This window comes from Zingiber officinale, chromosome 4A, assembly GCF_018446385.1.
Source record: "Zingiber officinale cultivar Zhangliang chromosome 4A, Zo_v1.1, whole genome shotgun sequence".
Taxonomy (NCBI): domain Eukaryota; kingdom Viridiplantae; phylum Streptophyta; class Magnoliopsida; order Zingiberales; family Zingiberaceae; genus Zingiber; species Zingiber officinale.
In genome coordinates this window covers 144,384,418-144,406,395 of record NC_055992.1, presented here as the reverse complement: position 1 = coordinate 144,406,395, position 21,978 = coordinate 144,384,418, and the positions used below count along the sequence as shown (strand labels likewise).

General features: G+C 40.6%; 1 non-coding gene across 1 annotated transcript; it reads left to right on the top strand.

Annotated features, from left to right (window-relative positions):
- The first annotated feature begins 20,865 nt into the window (after nucleotides 1-20,865).
- On the top strand, nucleotides 20,866-20,971 carry LOC121974066. Its single transcript, XR_006109934.1, has one exon. It is a non-coding gene; the product is annotated as a small nucleolar RNA R71 (small nucleolar RNA).
- The last annotated feature ends 1,007 nt before the right edge of the window (nucleotides 20,972-21,978 follow it).

Below are 21,978 nucleotides of genomic sequence, written 5' to 3'. Positions count from 1 at the left end.
GGTCTAACTGGTTAGGATTCGTTTAAGGGTAGCTTCGGTCAGTTCCACTTGGCCAAATGCACCAGATCGAAACCATATCTTTCTAGACATGCGATGCCCAAGTTTCCCTAACGTACTATCATCCAAAAATTTCACCAGTACCATGATTCAAGTTAAACTTGGTCTCTTTTTAACTAATCCTAATTACCCTGCCGGGTTAGTTAGTTTTGGATTACCCTGTCGGGTAGGTTAGTTTTGGAGGTGCCAGCTATTCTGGAGCCTCCCCCTGAATTATTGGCCATTAATTTAGATTTTGGTTTTAGGCTTGTGTCGATTCTTTTTATAGTTATAGTTAACTTGGTGATAATTTTGTTGTTTTTTAAACTGTTTAGATTTTGAATTTGATTTAGGTTTGTATTTTGGATTTTGGTTTGGTTTATTTAATTTTATATAATGTATTTTTTCTTTAGGTATATAATATTGATTAAGTCCTACTTGCGTGGTCAAACACGCTTTCGGAACCCAAGCTAGATTGGCTGACTTGTATTGGGTTATTAATGATTTGAAGGTTTTATTTGAATTCGACTTATATCCTAGTCCGGTTTTATTATAACATGCTTTTTGATTATTTAGGATTAAGTCTAAATTTTTTGATATTGTTGTGAATTTTTCTAACATCTCTTTTAAATTGTTTATTTCATTTTTTAATGATAAATTCTCCTCCTCAAGTGTTAGATCTTGAGTTGGATTTGAATTCTTTAATTGTTCCTTGAGGTTTTGATTTTCCTCAAGAAGTGATTTATTTTCATTTTCTAATTTAGTTAATTTACTATTTAGACAGGAAATAATTCTAAAATTTTTTTTGTTTAAATTAAAGTATACCTCATTCGGGCCTTCGGAAACGAGTACGGACCTTTTGGCTTATGGTAGGATTCATCTAGATGTTCCATCAGTGCGAGGTGGCTCGATGTTTCGCTCTTCTTCCTCCGATTCGTCCGAGGAGTCGTCCCACGTTGCTTTGAGTGCCTTCTTTTTGGTTGGCTTTGGTTTGTCGAACTTTAGTTTTGGACATTCGTTCTTGTAATGTCCCTTTTTGTTGCAGCCGTAGCAAGTCACGTTCTTTTGTTCTGAGGGAGAGCTGATCTTTTGAAGATCCTTTTTGCTGAAGCTCTTCTTTCTCCTGGTGAACATTTTTCTTACCAAGTTCACCAGGTGTTCTTCGTTTTCGGAGTCTTGGTCGGAGTCTTCTTCAAGTTCAGGCTTGCCTTTCTTTTCTTTGGAGGAACCTGCAAATAGTGCTATACCTTTCTCGGCTCCGGCATTAGTTTGTTCGTGTAATTCTAATTCACAGAAAAGCTCATCTAATTTTAAGTTAGAAAGATCCTTAGAAATTTTGTAGGCATCCACTATTGATGCCCACAAACTATTACGTGGAAAGACGTTTAACGCGTACCTTATTAAGTCTCTGTTCTCCATTTGGTGGCCTATCGCATGAAGCCCGTTGAGGATGTCCTTGATCCTCGCATGTAGTTGATTTGCTGTTTCTCCTTCCTGCATTTTTATATTAAAAATTTTATTTAAAAACAGGTCTCGTTTTGTTACCTTAGCGTCGCTCGTTCCCTCGTGGAGTTCGATCAACTTGTCCCATAGCTCTTTAGCGTTCTTGTGTGGACCGACTCTGTTCAGTTCTTCTCTTGTCAATCCGCACTGTAGAGTGTTGATTGCTTTATTTTCTGTTGATGCTTTTTTCTTGAGATCTGCTGTCCAGTCTTCTGGATCCACTAGATTCCCGGCGTTGTCTACTGGAATTTTGTAAGGTCTCGTGATGCTCATCCACTGGTCGAAGTCTGTTTTGAGGTAGACCTCCATGCGCTTCTTCCAGTAAGGGAAGTCGTCCCCGTTGAAGAGTGGCGGTCGCACTGTGCTGAATCCTTCTTGTTGGGACATTCTGTGCACAGGTAAATAACCAGAAAAAATCCCAAGACTTGGTCTTGGATTAGTAGTGCGGGAAGAGAAAAATAGAAAAGAGTCTGGATTCGTGTTGCACTAATTTAAATTAATTAGAGAAATATTAAGTTAACGAAACACCAGTTTTAAAGAAAGAAAAGAAAACAAAAAATTCACCCCCTGTCTGATTGGTGGTTGCACCAAATCAGAGCGGTACCTGCTCTGATACCACTTGTAGGACCGTTAGATTCGATAGAGGGGAAGGGGGGGGGGGTGAATATCGATTCGAAAAAGATGAGTATAAGCGTAGCGGAAAAAGTAAATGAACACAGAATGATTTTACTTCGTTCGGAGCCTGTGACGACTCCTACTCGAAGGCCCGTACTCCTTGAGTACTTTCGTTGGGCAATTCACTAGCAATTCGGATAATTACAATTTAAGTACAAAAAGATGCTAATGAAAACTGAAAACAAATACCGACAAAAAGGAAAAGAACGGAGTGTAGTGTCGGAGCTTTGTTGGCGTCGCACTGAGCGTTGAGCAGCAAGACCAGCAGTAGAAGAGTTCTCAGCTTAATTGATTGATTGATTCTGAAGCTCCTGTCTGGGGCTTCTTTTATATGCTGTTCCAGGCGCCTGGATCCCTTTCGGGCGCCTGGAATGTGACGTAACTGCACAAACCATGATGCTCCACGTGGCGACGACTCGGCTGGATAGAATTCGCCTTCCGGGCGCCCGGATCCCTTCCGGGCGCCCGGACCACCTTGTTCCAGAAAACTCCCTTTTCCTGCAAAACAAAGTTAGTCCGAGGCAAATGTATATCCTGTAAAACAGATTGTCAGCACAGTTAAAGTTCAACAGATAAATAACAAGAGTATGACTTAGATTCCGTCTTTCCGAGACCGGAATCTAGTCACGATCTCGACTTAGACATCCGAAATGGATCTAAGCCGGATCGACGCCTAATGTCCCCTTCCCGGGAACGCGTCCTCACAGTCACTCCCCTCCAGTGACTTACCTCACTTACCTGCCAGACGTCCGGTCAGCCCGTCGACCCGCTTGGACTTCTCGCCAGCTATCCGGTCAGCCCGTCGACCTAGCTGGACTTCTCGCCAAGCGTCCGGTCAGCCCGTCGACCCGCTTGGACTTCTTGCCAGCTATCCGGTCAGCCCGTCGACCTAGCTGGACTTTTCCTGCACACTTGATCAAAGTGTCAGACAACAACACAACTAACTTAACCTATTTGTCATTCATCAAAACCTGGGTTAGATCGTTAGTGCTACCCGCACCAACAGTAGTATTATAACTATTACAAATATTACTATCCTTATATAAGTTATAGTTTGTAAGTACTATAACATAAATAATATTATGTATTGTAACATGTATGAATTATAATTATTACAATATAAATCCTGTTGAACATGTCAAATCCGCTAAGACGATTCAAGATTTAAACTTGAAATCATCTTATTAAAAATTGAAATTAATCTTGTTAGATTATATAATTTATATTATATAATCTATTAAAATTATTTGTTTATAGTCTTGAGGGCAATTTAGACATTTATCTTTTTAGTTTTGGGTTTAGATATAGTCTTTTACTTTTTCAATTTAGGGTTTAGATTTTTTCTTATAATTAACTATATAAATATTTTGTACTCTTAATTTCTCAATCAATTTTGAATTCAATAATATGGTTAGTTTTTCCTTCTCTTAATTTCTACATGGTATCAGAGCTAGGTTTTCCTTCTCTGACCTAATTTTTTTTCTACCGCCCCTTGTTATTACTTCCTGTTACTTCTGCCGTCTCCTATTGCTGCTGTTGATTTCAAAGCCGTCATCTATTTTTTGTCCTGCTTCTATCGATTTCGGCGCTGATGCCCTGTCCTACAGATTTCGATGCCGACATTCTTTTCTACCGATTTCGATGCCAACATTATTTTTTGCCGATTTCGGCACAGACGTCCTGTACTGCCAATTTTGGCGCTGACATTCTTTTCTGCCGATTTCGGTGTTGACGCCCTATATTGTCAATTTCGGCATTGACGCCCTTTTCTACTGATTTCGGTACTGACGTCAATTTTTACGGATCATACAAATGTCTATCCTTACAGTTTGGTTATTCCGAGAATTATTCATTCTATCATCATGTCTGGTCGTGCAGATGCTTCATGAAAATCTGATTCATATATGTTTAAGTAGTTCAACAGTTCCTTGCTTCACAACCCTCTGTCATGTCAGCTTCCTCTCATATAGGTTTGTCATCGTTTGGTATTTCAGATATATCTTCATCCTTATGGATTTTTGACTCTGGTACCTCCCATCATATGTCATCCAATTTGTCATATTTTATTTTTTTTTCTCCCAGTTCATCTATATCTATTGTGATTGTTGATGGTATTCCTATGTGTTGGGGCAATTTTCCTAGGTCAAGGTTGACCAGTTTGACTAAGCTTGAGTTGAGTCAAGCTTGAGTCAGGATTTGAGTTTTGATATTTGACAATATAAAGAGATTGCTGGAGTAATCGTCCAGTTATGGAGATGGTCAAAGGGTTGACCAGGTTGATGAGAATACAAGTCAAGTAGGTCAAAGTTGACAGGAGACTTGACTGGGAAAGTCCTAACTAGATGTTAGGCATTTGGAAAGTCCTAGTGAGGAGCTAGGCAGGAGAAAGTCCTGGTGAGGAGCCAGGCAACGGGAAAGTCCTGATGAGGAGTCAGGCAGTTGGAAAGTCCAAGTGTGATCTTGGCAAAGGAGAAAGTCCTGGTGAGGAGCCAGGCAATTGAAAAGTCCAAGTATGATCTTGGCAAAGGAGAAAGTCCTGGTGAGGAGCTAGGCAAGTGGAAAATCCTGGTGAGGAGCCAGACAGTTGGAAAGTCCAAGTGTGATCTTGGCAAAGGAGAAAGTTCTGGTGAGGAGCCAGGCAATTGGAAAGTCCAAGCATGTGGTCTTGGCAAGGTAAGTCTTGGTATGACTTGGCAAGGAAGACCCGACAACTAGGATGAGGCCGAAGGAAGCTCCTGAAGGTAAGGCGTGAAGGATGGTGAGATATCCGAGGGATGCAAGGCTGATGGAGGAGGCTAGAAGGCTAGTTCGAGGTTGGTCGGGTGTGGCCAAATGCTAGGCATGGAGACCCAACAAGTCACGGTTGACCGGAAGTTGGGTTTGGGACTTTGGACTTGAGTTTGAGTCAAGTTCAGAGTGTTCAATCGATCGGGTGATCGATTGAACAGGGTCCAAATCGATCGATCGATCGATTTAGACTGTGCTGCGATTGTGGGAAGGCCCAATCGATCGACCGATCGATTGGGATATGAAATCGCAAGCACAGAGACTTTCCCAATCGATCGGGCGATCGATTGGGAGCTGCCAATCGATCGGTCGATCGATTGGGCAGCAGAAGCTCTCACGCGGAGGCGAGAGCACAGAAAGGCGCTGAATTGATCGGGCGATCGATTCAGGCAGTGCCAATCGATCGGTCGATCGATTGGGAAATGACCGTTGCGCAGGATGCAGGTGATGGACGACTGGGATTGTGCGGAGCTGACGTGACAATCGATTGGGGTTGATTTAATCGATTGGGAGCACAGGATATAACCGTTGCGGAGCGTTTTTCTCCGCAGAAGCGTTCTTCTTCCTGCGATCTACAACAATCTTCACAGCGATTTCTCCAGCACTCACGCCAGTTCTTGATGGTACTTGAGGAGCATCTTCAAGGTTCAAGAGGCAACAACAAGTAACAAGAAGAAAGGTGTATTCACTTGTATTCTTAGAGTTTCTTCTTGTATTTGTGTTTGTGTTGTGTGTGAGTTTGTACGAGGCTTCTCCGCCTCCGGCTGCGACCGAGGAGGAGGTTTTCATTAGTGGATATAGCGTGTCGTGTGTGGATCCTTGGATTAGTCACGTCTTCTTGAGGTGGATGCCAAGTAAATCCTAAGTGTTAGCATTATGAGTGTTTGTCTTCGAGTATTCCACTGCACAACAACAAGACGAAGCAAACCGACGCAAGATCGATGAAACGTTATTCAGCCCCCCTCTAGCGAGTACATCGATCCCAACACTATGTCATTAGCAGGTTTTGGTTTAATTGTTACATCTTCTTTATCTCTAACTAATATTTATTATATTCCGAGTCTTACTCTAAATCTTATTTTTGTTAGTCAATTATGTGAGTCTGGATACCTAGTATCTTTTTCTTCATCCAATTATTATGTTCAAGACCCGCGATCTCAGAGGTTGATTGGGACCAGTTATAGGCAAGGAATACTCTATGTTTTAGATTAACTCAAAGTACCAGAAGTTGTAGCTTCAAGTGTGGATTTATCATCTTTTCATTTGAGTCGTTCATCTTCTAATTTTTATTTGTGGCACTCCCATTTAGGTAATGTTTCAGCATCTCGTTTGTAGTTTTTAGTTTTACAGTTACTTGCTTTTGATGGTACTATTCATCAAATCTCATGTATAGATACTCCTTAACATAATGATGTGGCTAAACGAAATCATAGATATCTTGTTGAAACAACCCATTTATTTTTATTGTCTGCTAGTGTTCCTAGTACCTTTTGGGGGGAAGCAATCCTTACTGCTGCTCATATGATTAATAGAATTCCAACCTCACACAATTCAGGCTTGTTACCCTTTGAAAAATTGTATAGGCATGCTCCTCTCTACTCCTCTTTGCGTGTTTTTAGTTGTACTTGCTTTGTCTTTCGTCCATATGTCGAACGTAATAAATTAGCCTCTCAATCTGCTCTTTGTGTCTTTCTGGGTTATGGTGTTAGTCAAAAAGGATATCGTTGCTTTGATCCTGTTAGTAAAAAATTATATGTCTCTCGTCATTTTGTGTTTCTTGAACATATTCCATTCTTTTCTATTCCTGCGAGTTCGTATAATATGACAAAGTCAGATTTACTTTTTATTAATCCTTTCAATACCGACACTGAGGAAGCTTCACCCACAACTCCTACTGGTAGCTTAACTGAATCTGATACTTTGATTTATGAGATATCCGCTCCACATGCTCCTCCTTCTGCCACCACCCAATCATCTTCTGAGATTGCAGATGATCATTCTCTCCACCGTTGTCTATCCCCTCGTGTTCGTAAGTCTACTAAACTACTAGATTTTGCTTACTCTTGTTATTCTCATTCTTTTGCTTCATTTATTGTATATATTCATTGTCTTTCTGAGTACATATCTTATAGAGAAGCTGTTTGTAAGCCACTTGGGCATAGTGTTATAGCTGAGGAACTAACTGCTTTGCATCAGAGTCATACATGAGATTTGGTTCCATTGCCACCAGGAAAATGTTAGATCAAGAAGCGCTAGAGGGGGAGGGGGGGGGGGGGAATAGCACTCGTGGCTATTTAATTCGATTTAAAACGTATCGAGAATTTAAGCAGCAGAAATAATAAAAAGGAAGACACTCACAAACACATGACCCAAGAATTTACTTGGTTTGGAGCTGTAATGCCCGAAAATTCTCAATAAATTTTAGAAATATTCTATTATTTTTCTAGAATTTATGAATATTTTAATGGAATTTTTGGAGTAGCAGAAGTACCAAAAATAAATAGAAACAAAAAATAGCCTAAGCGGGAATTTAACCCGCGACCTATCGGACCCTACAACTTATAAATGACTTTAGTAACTAGGTGGCCCCAGCAGGGGTTTTCTGAAAGAAGAGGAGAGAAATTATATTTATGATTTAGTTGGGTTATATTATTCACTTAATATAAATAGGGAATTTAAGTGAGGTTTATTATTTGTGGCATCGGCAACTTCTCTTCTCCCTCACCCTCACCCGCCACCCCTCCCTCTTCCTCACCCTCTCGGCACACCAAGCCCCCAAGAGAACTAGGGTTCCACCCCTAGGGTCGTAGGAGCACCTTCCGGCGACGACTCCGACACGAGGACGCTCTTCGCCGCGAGAAGAACATGTAGACGTAAGAAGATCGCCGAAGAGATCTTTTTCTCTGGAATACCTAGCGATCAGAATTGTAAGAAACCTAGCGCAGGAAGTAAGTAACCTCTCACCTGCAGTATAAGTAGTTAATCATACGTTTATATGCTTTTAGTTTAGCCATATGCATGATTATTAAGTTGAGGAGATTTAGAGCACATCAAGTGTTCGATAAAATGACTAGTACAGTTAAATGCTATCGTAGGCATTTTAATAGCCCATTTAAATGCCATAGATGAATTTTAAATAGCATGCTTAATCTTGCTTCAGTTTATATGGGACTACGGTCCAATGGGTGGGCTCCCATAGTCGCCTCTAGGTTCAGATAACCTAGCTCTAGGTTCAGATAACCTAGTAAGAGCAAGATAAGATATATTAGTTTAAGAATCAGTATTTTACTTTTATCAGTGGCACTACGCTGGACTCTTAGTTGTCCTTGGGTTGGGCTCCCATAGTCGTCACTAGGTTTAGATAACCTAGTAAACCCTACTAGATTCGGGACTAGCTACCTCGGGTCTCGTTAGGGATGTGCGCATAGCAAGTGCAGTTGCCGGGTCCATCAGCAGCATGATTATTATTTTTATCTATTATGAAAATAGTTTTCAAACTTCACAAATTAGCTATGTGAATGTAGTTCAGATTCAGCATTAGTCTAGCATCAGTTTAACTCAGCTTATATATCAGTTCAGTTCCTCTTATTGATATAACAAGATAGTTCTATGACTAGTATTTGATTGCCATGATTCATATTTCAGTATGCCATGTTTTAGTAGTTCTCAGCATGAATACAAGCATGTGTTTCAAAGAGCATCATTTAAAATCATGATTTCATCGAATGCATGTTTTGTGAGGTAGATGGTTCTTACTAAACTCCCAAGCTTATAGTTTTCTTTTTCCTTATACTGCAGATAAAGGTAAAGGAAAGATGGATTAGCGGAGGCTGGAGGTCAATGTGTCAAGATGTGTGTGAGAAGGAACTTGGAATAAAAACCCTTGGGGACTAGCAAGTTTAAAGGATTAGAACTCCTTATATTTTATTTTTCCGCACCTTTTGAATGTTTAAATGTTATGAATTGTGAAAGTATGCACTATGTTATGCCTAGACTTCTAGTTACCTTGATGCTAGTTGGTAAACTATGAGTAATGATATGCTTGGTATTATTCCAATGCTTATTGGTTGATACATTTGTGTTGTACATGAAATTACTGAAATGCAGCAGAAATCAGAGCTCCAATCAATCAGCCGATCGATTGGAGGGTCCCCAATCGATTAGCCGATCGATTGGGGAAGTGATTTGCCGCATATAGAGAATTGATGAATCGATCAGCTGATCGATTGGCCATGGATCGATTAGCCGATCGATCGGGAAATAAATTCCGCGAACAGAGAGCTGCTGAGTCGATCAGCTGATCGATTGGCCGGGCTGGATCTATCGGCCGATCGATTTAAAAAAGACCTCCATGCACAGAAGCACGTTGGATCGATCAGTGGATCAATTAAAGCCCTTTCAATCGATCGAGTCTCAGCTTCAATTGATTGGAAATCCTGAATTCGGCTGGAACCATCTGATTTCAGCTCCTTGATCATATGGGATGTTGGGACACTGTTAGCGGCATGTTTAGTTGTGTAAATACTTAGTTTATGGTGTTCTATTGTATGATATAGCATGTAAAGGTTAGGTTCCATCCTTTAGCATATGTATAACAATGAAAATATATTTTGAACATAAATTCCAGATTCTATAACAATTAGCATAGGATTTAAATTAGTTCAGCTTTCCGCATATTATACTCCAGTGAAAGCACAGAATAGTTTAGCAACCATAACCCTCGGCCTTACAGTTTAGTCAGTAGAAGGCGGGGCGTTACAGAGTGGTATCAGAGCAAGTTCCATACTTCCTCCACACATACATCAGCATTGAATCTGCAGCTTCCAAGTAAGAATACCTTAACTTATTTATGTTTCCTGGTTCCATGGTTATAGATAATTCCATGTTTATAGATAACTAAAGCATGTTTATGTATGATAGCATCTAACATGATAGTAGTAGTTATGTGAATATGATTGTAGTAGTTATGTATGCCCTCTACTTCAATAGGAAATGGTACGAGGACGCCCAGCTAGAAGGTCACCAGCTACTGAGCCCGAGCATATGAGGCAGATAACTCAGTGCCTCCCCCAGACCTTACATAGGTAGTGGCTCAGTTATAGAAACAACTAGCTGAACAACAACAGGAGATAGCCACCCTAAGGGCTAATCAGCAGAACACTCCCACTGCCACTCGGGAACCTAACAAGGCAACCCTAGTAGTTATAGAGGTTCCACCAGTCCAACCTACAGCACCTGTGGCCCCAACAGCAGGGACAAGGAGAGAAGCCTATCTGATCCAGTGGCAGAAAATCAAGCCAGAGAACTTCTCAGGCACCAGTGAACCGTGGGATGCCCAAGCCTGGTTCAAAACACTGGAGAGTACGATGGAGCTCCTGGACTGGCCAGAGCATGAAAAGGTGAAATGCACCTCCTTCTGCCTGGCAAGAGATGCACGTATGTGGTGGGATAGGATTAGAGCGAAGCGCCCAGTGAACCAGATGACATGGGCCGACTTCGAAAGAGAATTCTTTGAGGAGTTCTTTCACATGCGGGTCACAAACCGCCACTACGACGAGTTCACTGAATTTCGCCAGGGCAACCTTTCAGTTGAGGAGGCCATGAAGAAATTCAATAGGTTGGCTCGTTTGTGCCCCGAACTAGTCAACACCAAAGGAGAATGAGTCCGACTGATGCTCAAAATGCTAAGGTCGGAAATAACACTGAACGTGGCTAGCAGCGTCCGTAGGCCGCAAACCACTGAAGAACTGGTAAGTAGTGCTCTGATCACCGAGCACTACCAGAACAACATCAAGCAGCAGAAGCAAGCCCTCTCAAAGTCGAAAGGCTAAGGAGGCTCAAGTACTCAGAAATACCGTGGCCACAACTCTAAGTGGAAAGGGAACTCCAGTCAAAAATATAAACCAGGGAGTTACCCAAAAGGAGGACCAGCTAGTAAACAACCTAGCTATCCCAAGTGCTCCACTTGTGGGAAATTCCACCCAGGAGTTTGTCGCAAGGGCACACGAGGATGCTTCGAATGTGGCCAGGAAGGGCATATGGCCAAACAATGCCCGAACAAGGCCAGCTTTTCCCCACCACAGCCGATTCAGTACGGAGGTAACTCAGCATAGTTACACCAGATGCAGGATGCTTTAGATGGTCCACACATCAGCCAGGGCCGACTAGAAGCCCTCTCAGCCACGACGAACGCGAGAATCTACTCACTAACCAGAGAGGATGTAGAGAATGCCTCGACAGTTGTTACAGGTCAGATTAGTATTTTACAGCAAAGTGCAACTGTCTTATTCGATACTGGGGCAACCCATTCTTATATATCCAGGACATTCGTCGAAAAGTTGGCAATATCTCCAGAGGTACTCAGTGGTCAATTTTTGACAACACTACCTTCAGGAGAAATCATGGCATCCACGCACTGGTTCTGAGCAGTGCCAGTCATTATAGCGGACAAAGAACTCTTTGGTGATCTTATAGTGCTAGATATGGCTGACTATGATGTCATCTTGGGAATGGACTTTCTGATCAAGTACAGTGCCTCCATAGAGTGCCGTAAACAGAAAGTTATATTCCAACCTGAAGCAGGAGTGCAGTTTGGGTACATCGGAGAACCAAAGAGAAAGGCCAAGAAGTTTCTCTCAGCTTTGAAAGCACAAAAACTATTGGATTCAGGATGTACGGGGTTCCTAGCACATGTAGTCAATACCAGTCAGGACAAGGACCAAAAGCTAGAAGGGGTCCGAGTTGTATGTGACTACCCAGCAGTCTTCCCTGAGGAGTTACCGGGCCTAGTACCAGACAGGGAGATTGAATTTGAGATAGAACTTGTCCCCGGTACAAATCTCATCTCCAAAGCACCCTACCGCATGGCTCCAGTAGAACTGAAGGAACTTCATGAGCAACTACAGGAGCTGCTCGACAAGGGCTTCATACGCCCTAGTCACTCACCATGGGGAGCGCCTGTATTGTTCGTGAAGAAGAAGGATGGGAGCATGCGCCTATGTATAGACTACCAGACACTAAACTAAGTCACGATTAAGAACAGGTATCCTCTTCCCAGGATAGATGACCTGTTTGATCAACTAAAGGGAGCAGCAGTGTTATCTAAAATATACCTCAGATTGGGATATCACCAGGTGAGAGTTAAAGAAGGTGATATACCCAAGACAGCTTTCAGGACCAGATACAGACATTATGAGTTCGTAGTCATGCCCTTTGGCATGACGAATGCTCCAGCTATTTTCATGGACCTCATGAACAGAGTATTTAGAGAATACTTAGATAAGTTTGTTATCGTGTTCATCGATGACATTCTTATTTATTTCGGAACTCAGGAAGAACAAGCAGAGCATCTGATGATAGTATTACAGACCCTTCAACAGAACCAGCTGTACGCCAAATTCATGAAATGTGAATTCTGGCTCGATCAGGTATCCTTTCTGGGTCACATCATCTCCAAGGATGGTATCATGGTAGACCCCAATAAGATAGAGGCTGTGAGTAACTGGAAAAGACCTAAGAACGTCAGTGAAATCAGAAGCTTTCTGGGATTAGCAGGCTATTATAGAAAATTTGTAGAGGATTTCTCCAGGATAGCCTCCCCACTGACAGCTCTCACCAGGAAGAATAGAAAATTTCAGTGGACAGAGGACTGTGAGAACAGCTTCATCGAGCTAAAAAGAAGATTGACCAGTGCTCCCATTCTGACTCTGTCAGAAAACACAGACAACTTTGATATTTACAGTGATGCCTCTAAATTGGGACTAGGAGCAGTACTGATGCAAAATGGCAAGGTGATTGCCTATGCCTCCAGACAACTCAAGGACTATGAGAGGAACTACCCTACTCATGACCTTGAGCTTGCAACAGTTGTCTTCGCCCTCAAAATTTGGAGACATTACTTGTATGGAGCTCAGTGTAGAGTGTATACAGATCATCAGAGTCTGAAGTACTTCTTCACCCAGAAGGATCTGAATATGTGACAGCGCAGATGGCTCGAGCTGGTCAAAGACTATGACATAGACATCCTCTACCACCCAGGAAAAGCCAATAAGGTGGCAGACACACTTAGCAGGAAGTCCAATGCCACCTTACTATCCCTAGTAGCCATGTCACCGCCCCTACAAAAGGAAATTATAGATTTTGGTCTCGAACTTATAGTTGGACAGCTCTCTACTATGACATTAGCATCTACCCTGCTTGGTGACATCCAGACAACTTAAGGTCGGGACCCTGAAATTCAGAAAATCAAGCAAGGGTTAACAGAATCAGAAAGTAAAGAGTTCAGAGTATCTGATAGTGGGGTATTGTATTTTGGTGACAGACTATGCGTCCTGAATCAGGAGGAACTACAGAGGAAGATCCTAGACGAGGCTCACAGGACTCCCTATGCGATGCATCCTGGTTCCACCAAGATGTACCAAGACCTAAAGAGACGTTTTTGGTAGTCAGGGATGAAAAGAGACATCGTTAGATATGTCAGTACCTGTCTGACCTGTCAGAGGATCAAGGCAGAACACCAGAGACCAGGAGGAGTTTTGCAGCCTATTCAGATCCCAAAATGGAAGTGGGAGGATATCTCCATGGATTTCATAGTGGGACTACCCAGAACCACGAATGGTTTTGACGCCATCTGGGTAATAGTCGAAAGATTGACTAAGTCAACCCACTTCTTAGCTATCAGAATATCCTACTCTATGGAGCAGCTAGCTCAGTTGTATCTTAAGGAGATTGTCAGACTGCATGGAGTTCCACGGACCATCATTTCAGACAGAGACAGTAGATTCACGTCACACTTCTGGGAGTGTGTACAGTCAGCATTGGGCACTAGGTTAAAGTTTAGCACAACTTTCCATCCTCAGACAGATGGTCAGACGAAGCGAGTAAATCAGGTACTCGAAGATATGCTCCGAGCGTGTGCCCTAGACTTTAAGGGAAGTTAGTGCAAATATTTGTGTTTATCAGAATTTGCATACAATAATAGCTATCAGGCCACTATCGGCATGGCACCCTACGAGGCTCTCTACGGGCGGAGGTGTAGATCTCTAATCTGTTGGTATGAAAGTGATGAACATAAAGAACTAGAACTTCAGACAGAGCTAGTAGCAGATACCACAACAGTTATACAGCGGATCCACCAGATGTTACGATCCACATGTGTACGGAAATGTCGCAAGTAATATAAAAGATTATCGTATCCACAGAGACTGGAATAAGCACTAGAAATATCTCAAAGCGAATTAGCTAAACAACTAATCAATTGGTTTCAAATGCTAAGGATGAAAAAACAAATCTAAAATAGAAGACTAACAAACAAGAAATTGGGGGGTTGAGTTATGATAAAGGGAGGTTCTAGGAGTTTTGGTTTCTTTGTAAGATCTCTTGAATGTATATGGTTTACCAATTCTTATTTCTCAATTGTCTAAGAATTGTAGAAGGTTGTCGGTTCTCTCTTGCAATAGATCACCGGCTTAGGACTGAAATTGTATCTAAATATAATCAACTAGATATGAACCTACGTTGTCCTTACACAGGATTGCACCTATTACTATGCTTCCCTCGGATATCAACATAGAAGTTCATAGCTTCTTAACCCATAAAGATTCAAGGATTGAATCATAAAATCTATCCTACCATCTTGAATATTCTCATTTCCCCTTCAAGATTATCCCCCAAACGTCCTTACACAGGCTTGCACCTGTCACGTGGATCCCTCGGAAAATCAAGTGAGGGTTTATCCCTACTAAGTCTATAAGATATCCAAACGATCAATCAAGAATGAGAATTAAGCCCTAATCACAATTAATCATTCAAGATCCAATCGATACAAACTAGGCAACATTATAGAAAACAAGAAATGACAAATCCACAAGAGTTTACATCAATTTATCTTACAAATACTGCCTCCATCCTAGAACAACAAGATCTATTCCATAAAACGAAGGAAGAAGACCAAAGATAAGAAGATTACAAGCATTCTTCAATCCCAATCCAAGAAGAGGAAAGAAAGAAAAACTTATCTACAATTAGCTCCATCTTCGGATCCAATCCTCGCTTCCGGAGTCGAATTTGCCAAGATCTCCCAAAAATGCTCCCAAGAATGGGAGGAATCCACCAAATCTTGCTTTCTCCCCAAAGGAGAGAAGATCCCATTTCAAATCTCCAAGGAAGCCTTAAATAGAGGGAAGCTTTTGGGTGCCACACGACCCCGAGGCATGGCCGTGTGAGGTTCACACAGCCAGAGCCTTTCCCCTCTCTGCCATCTATACATGGTCGTGTGTGGTACACGGCTGTGGACAACTCTCTTCAAGACCTCCAAGCACGGCCGTGTAGATCCACACGGCCTGGACTGCCCCAGCTTATGGAAACTTGGCACGGCCGTGTGGTGCACACGGCCAGAACACTTTTAAGCTCTGGAAACCCTGCACGGCCGTGTGGTGCACACGGCCAGGGCCTTCTTAGTCTCTGGAAACCTTACACGGCCATGTAGATTCACACGACCATGTAAGGATTGAACTCTGGTTTGCTTCAAAACTTGACACGGCCGTGTGAGGTTCACACGACATGGACTTCTTCCTTTGCTGTTGCTGTCACACAGCCTCTGAACTCCACACGGCCAGAGCTTCCTACCAATGCAGGTCCGTGTCTGGTACACGACCCAGTGCTTTCTCGCTTGCTTAGCTCATAAGTTTTATCCAAGAATGCAGAATCTTCACCGAATTCGACTCCTGTGTACAGAAAATGCACAAAAGCAGATCTCCGAACAAAAAGAGTAAATATGCTAAAAGGAAGACTGGAAGTACAAAAATGCATAGATCAAGCATGCTCAAAATATGTAAATGTGCGTCAAAATATGCATAAAAGTATATAAAATCTACGCACATCACACCCACAGACTTAAACCTTTGCTTGTCCTCAAGCAAAATGCTGCAATCTAAATTCATATGTTCTACAACGCATTTATAAACCCTAATGTACTTTCCTAACTCTATCAAAGAGTTCCAATAACAAGCATAATCATGGAAACAAATCAAGTAGGACTCAAGCTTAAGCATCCTGTGCACAGTGTAAAAGTGACTCAAAAACCCTTCAAGTTTCAATCTATGTCCTAGTCAAGTCGTCATCAAATTTGAATTCCTAATGTTTCCGGTAAGAGACAAGTAACCAGTGATAGGCACTTACTTTCCACTCACTTTGTTCATATTTCCCAATCAACCCAAGGTCTCAAAGGTGTGCTCAATCTCAAGAGAAACTAAGCAATCATTTCCCCAGTAACCTAACTCGGTCTCAAAGGGGTGACTTGCTAGATTCCACTCACGACAACTATTTTTTAATATCCCATATTCACTTCTTTTTTTTTTCATGGTTCATTGCTGTTTTTTCAATTTTTTTCATAAGCATTTGCATTGTGCAAATCTTATTTCACAAGTGTACTTTTAGCACAAATGTTGGGATATTCTGATTTTTCCAAATGAGCTTTCATGAGTTGAGCCTCATCCAGTAACCAAAATGAAGTTTGAAAAATCACCATGGAAATCAAGTACTAAGCAAACAAGATGAATCATGACTATTTCAATGATATCAACCATTCAAGCATCAAGTCAAAGTGTAGTGAAAATAAGATTCTTAAGGTCAAGCCAAGACTAAAGCTCATCTCCATATGATTCTTAGCTTTTTTCATGCTACCCAAGATAGAGAAAAGAGGTACATAAAGCTTACTACTAGCATCTTTTACAACATCATGAACCTAGATAATGAACGTGCTAACATTTTATCTTGAAGACAAGAAAGCATATAAGTGAAGTTTTGATGCTCTCAAGATGTTTGCTAAAATTATTTCAAAAACAAAAACAAAACTCAAGCAAGACAAAAAAACTACACATGCAGAAAACAAAAAGGAATCAAGTTTGACACCCCCCAGACTCAAACTTTTCATCGTCCCGATGAAATCAATATGGTGGAGGTGGAGGAAGATCAGAAAATTCAGGCAGAATAAAAGGGAAATAATCTATAAACCACCTTACTTCATTTCTAACAAACATATGATATTCGAAAAGTTTGTCAACATCATCTTGGAAAAACCTCATATACCCCCGAAAATCTTCATTAAACTCAAAATGGGTCCTATAGGAATTCATAAATTGAGAAATCTTTTCACACAATTTCCTCTCACTCCTAAAACAATCTTGTAACTTTTTAAATTGTTCCTCTTCCATGTGTTCCTTACTTGTAAGGAATTCATTAGTAGAGTCTAAATTATTATGAATATTGTTCAAAACAGAGTGAAGTTCTTGGAAAATGAAACTATGGACATCTTGACTAGCCTTGGGAACATTCCTTGGGGTAAAAGATGACAATGTTCTAGGTTGTTGCCTAGCTAATTTCAAACACCAATTTTCTTTATCATGGATGGTAGTAAGATCATGATTTGACAATTTCAAAGGAAAACCATTTTTAATAATTAGACTAAATCCATGTTCTTCACGCTTAATCATTTTAATTGCTAAACATGAATCTAAATCCAATCCACAAGAATTTTCAACCATTTCCAATTCACTTAAATCACACCCTAATATTAAAGCCACTTGAGTAAGTAATCCTCCTAGAACAATGGGTGCAGTAGAATCCGATTTTCCTAATTTCACCAAATGTTTAAGAAAGAAATAATCAGAATTAATTGGTGCACTTTCAACCATTGCCCACAAGCAATACAAATCCATAGGTCTTACCGACCCCTCTTTATCTTCTTTTCCAAATATGGTGTTCTTCATAACCAAGTAAGCATATTTAAAAATCGGGTTAATAATGTGAAGAGCTCTGGGATTATGAGGGTTAAAGTGTGATTGTTCATAAATGTGTTGCCAAAAACGTGAACTTTTAAACTGAGGTAAAATTGTACACAAATCATTCTGAGGCAACTCATAGCAAGTGTTAAAATCGCTTAATGTCCATTCATAAGCATCATTGAATAGTCGAAAACTTAGTTTACCCCCACCTTGAACATTATCAACCACTATAGAGCTTAAAAATTCAAAAACAATTCTAGGGTAGGTAGGGTATTTCATATTCATTAAACCATTCCAACCTATACTTTCAAATAACCAATTCAAATCATCCCTAAACCCTAGAGTTTCCAAAGTTACTTCATCAATAAACTTAGTGCTCACAAGAGGACGTTTACATAAAGAAGTATATCTAAGTTGTTGCTCTTCACTAGAGAAAATGATATCAAAGTTATTAGAGATACCTTTAAAACAAGAATTCCTCTCTTTTATTGCAACCATCTTCTCTTTTCCTTTTCCCGTGGATGAAGTCTCCTTAATCACATTTGCCATGAAGAAACGATACTATCCTTTCAAGAAGAATGAGAAAGAAAAGTTAGAAATAGTAGTTTGAAACCTTAGAAATAGCAAAATGAGAAAGGAGGATAAAGAAGAGGATATGCGGCGGTACACGACCATGTACCGCCCACACCCTTCGCCCTAACCCTTTTAAAGGGTATAGACTGGGCCGTGTTTCATTACACGACCTCATTCACGCCCCATCACACGGCCGTGTCTGGGACACGGCCATGCCCTTCTTCTTTTCTGGAATTTTTATACGGCCGTGTCTGAGACACGACCACAACTTCCTTCTTCTCGGCTTTCCTCGCACGACCGTGTCTGGGACACGACCAAAGAACTCTCCTTCTCTGGATTCTTTGCACGGCAGTGTCTGGTACACGGCTATGCTCCTTTCCTTCCCTACAGACTTCACACGGCCGTGTCTGGTAGACACGGCTAAATCCTTTCCCTTCTCTGCATCCTTTGCTTGGCCGTGTGCAGTACACGACCATGCCCTATTTTACTCCATTTGATGTTTACTCTCCTAATCCACTTCTCCAATACTTCCATGCCCATGAAGAAGTCATGACCAGCTCATGGAAGTAGATTTCAACCTGAAAACAGAACTAAAACGTAGTGAAAACAAACTAAAAATGAAAATACAAAATACAATTAACAAAAAGAACCCTTGGGTTGCCTCCCAAGAAGCGCTTGTTTAGGGTCTTTTAGCTCGACCAATCCAACTTATTCTTCTCGTTTCCTTGCCCTCGGAGGGCAAACATATTTTTCATTTTTGTTGGGAGTTCTCCTCCCAACATCCTCCACCAAATTGTTCTTTTCATTAGGTGGCTTTCCATGAGGATGGAAATTCCATTCCTCAAGTTTGTAAATGCTTGCCCTGCTACAAGCATTTAAAAGAGAAGAAACATGGTTAGAGACATTAGATAAATCATACTCCAACCATTCCTTACCAATTACCAATGCCAACTTATGATTTTTAACATCAATAATTGCTCCAGCTGTAGCAAGGAATAGTCTTCCTAATATGATAGGAATTTTGGGGTCCTCTTCCATGTCCAACACAACAAAATCTGTAGGAATAACACTCCCACCAACTTCTACTGGCACATCTTCAATAATACCCATAGGGTACCTGCAGGAATGATTAGCAAGTTGTAATGCCATAGTAGTAAGTTTAATGTTTTTGAGACCTAACTTATTACAAATTGAATAGGGAATGAGGCTAACACTTGCCCCCAAATCACAAAAAGCTTTTTCAATGAATTATGTTCCTATATTGCAAGGAATATAAAAGCTCCCAGAATCCTTCAATTTCGGGGAAGTGTTCTTCACCAAAACAGCGCTGCATTCCTCAGTAAGTGCAATGGTCTCTATATCTCCTCTCTTTCTTTTATTTGACATGATGCCCTTCAGGAGCTTGACAAACTTTGGTATTTGAAGAATAGCATCTATAAGAGGAACCTCAATGCATATCTCTTTAACCTTCTCCAAAAATTTGCCAAATTCTTCATCCTTTTTAAACATATTGAGTATTTGGGGAAAAGAGATAACTTTGCTCTGATGATTCAGTGGGAGAGTCTCTTCAACCTCAATGGTATTCTCCTCATTATTAAAAATCTAATTAGGTGTAGGAGGAGAGAGCTCTTCTTCATTTTGCATCCCTTTTTGAGCAGTCACTTGGGGATTTCCCAAGGTCCGTCCGCTCCTAAGCTCAATTATGTTGCAATGCTCTATAGGATTTACATCAGGTTTTCCAGGAAGTTGTCCTGGTGCTCTAGAAGATGAGGAAGCTAGCTAGGCAATTTGGCTATCCTGAATCTTTTGATGCTTTTCAGAATTATCCATTCTCTGAGTAAGCTTCAATAGATCCTGCTTCATTTCATTTTGAGTGGAAATAATTTCTTCAAGCATCGTTTCAATTTTGGATGTAGGAAAGCCTTGAAAAGATTGTTGCTGGAAATTTTGTTGCCCAGATTGAAAATTTGGTCTTGCCCCCATAGATGGTCCTTGATCTTGATTATTTCTGTAAGAGAAATTTGGATGATTTTTCCATCCAGGGTTGTAAGTATTTGAGTATGGGTTGTTTTGTCTTTGATTGAAACCCATGATTGCATTGCATTGCTCCAATTGATTAATTTGTGCAGTGATAGCTCCCAATGGACATGAGTCATTTGAATGTTCTGAACTCCCACATACTTCACAAGATACAGCAATGGCATTTACCATATTTGAACTAGTCCCCATATTCTCAAATTTCTTCGTAAGAGCATAAAGTTTTGCAGCCAATAAAGTCACTGCATCAACATCAAACTTTCCTGATGCTTTTGTTATTGGGTTTATTGAAGAATGACCACCACTTCTTTCATTTGCCCATTGATGATGATTTTGTGCTACACTCTCTATGATTTCCTCAGCTTCATCCAAATTTTTATTCATGAGTGCCCCTCCAACGACTGAATCAAGGGACACTTTGGTATGATAATTAATACTATTATAGAAAGTGTGCAACACTAACCATCTTTCCAAACCGTGGTGAGGGCACTGTCTGAGCATACTATTGTATCTATCCCAAGCTTCAAATAGAGATTCTGAGTCAGCTTGTTTGAAACTTGCAATCAAATTTCTCATATGAGCAGTTTTACTAGGGGGATAGAACTTATCAAGGAATTGTTGCTCACATTGTTCCCAGGTGGTGATACTGTTAGGAGCCAAAGAATTCAACCATTGCTTGACCCTATCTCTCAAAGAAAACCCAAATAATAATAACCACACTGCTTCAGAAGGAACATCATTCATTTTCATTGTCCCACATATTTCATAAAAGACCTCTAAGTGCTGATTAGGGTCTTCATGTGGTCCTCCACCAAATTGATTTTGCTGCATCATGGAAATAATTACAGGTTTGATCTCAAAATTATTTGCCTCCACTGAGGGTCTTGAAATACTAGATCTAAAACCCCTAACGTAAGGTGTTGCATAATCCTATAGTGGTCTATTAGCCATGTTCAAATGCTCTTGTTCTTCAATTTGTCTCTGCAGAATTCTTCTTCTATGAAATGTTCTATCAATTCAGGGTCAAGAGGAAAAAGTTCTCCTGCAAAATTAGATCTTCTCATACACAAGAACAAGATTGCAATAGAAACTAAATCGAACAAAGAAATTAAAAACAGAGAAAAGTAGATTGGAATGTTAGAAAACAAAAGAAATGCAGAATTAAAATTGCTACAAAAGAGTTTCCAAGAAGTTAGAAAGTATACAGGAAAATGAAAACACAAAACTAGAGATTAGTTACAAATATGCAAAAAAGAAATAGAAATGTTATGTTTAGTTTAACTCAATTGATAATTTCCAATGTTATAGTGCAGTTCCCGGCAACGACACCAAAAACTTGTTACGATTCGCAAGTGTACGGAAATGTCGCAAGTAATATAAAAGATTATCATATCCACAGGGACTGGAATAAGCACTAGAAATATCTCAAAGCGAATTAGCTAAACAACTAATCAATTGGTTTCAAATGCTAAGGATGAAAAAACAAATCTAAAATAGAAGACTAACAAACAAGAAATTGGGGGTTTGAGTTATGATAAAGGGAGGTTCTAGGAGTTTTGGTTTCTTTGTAAGATCTCTTGAATGT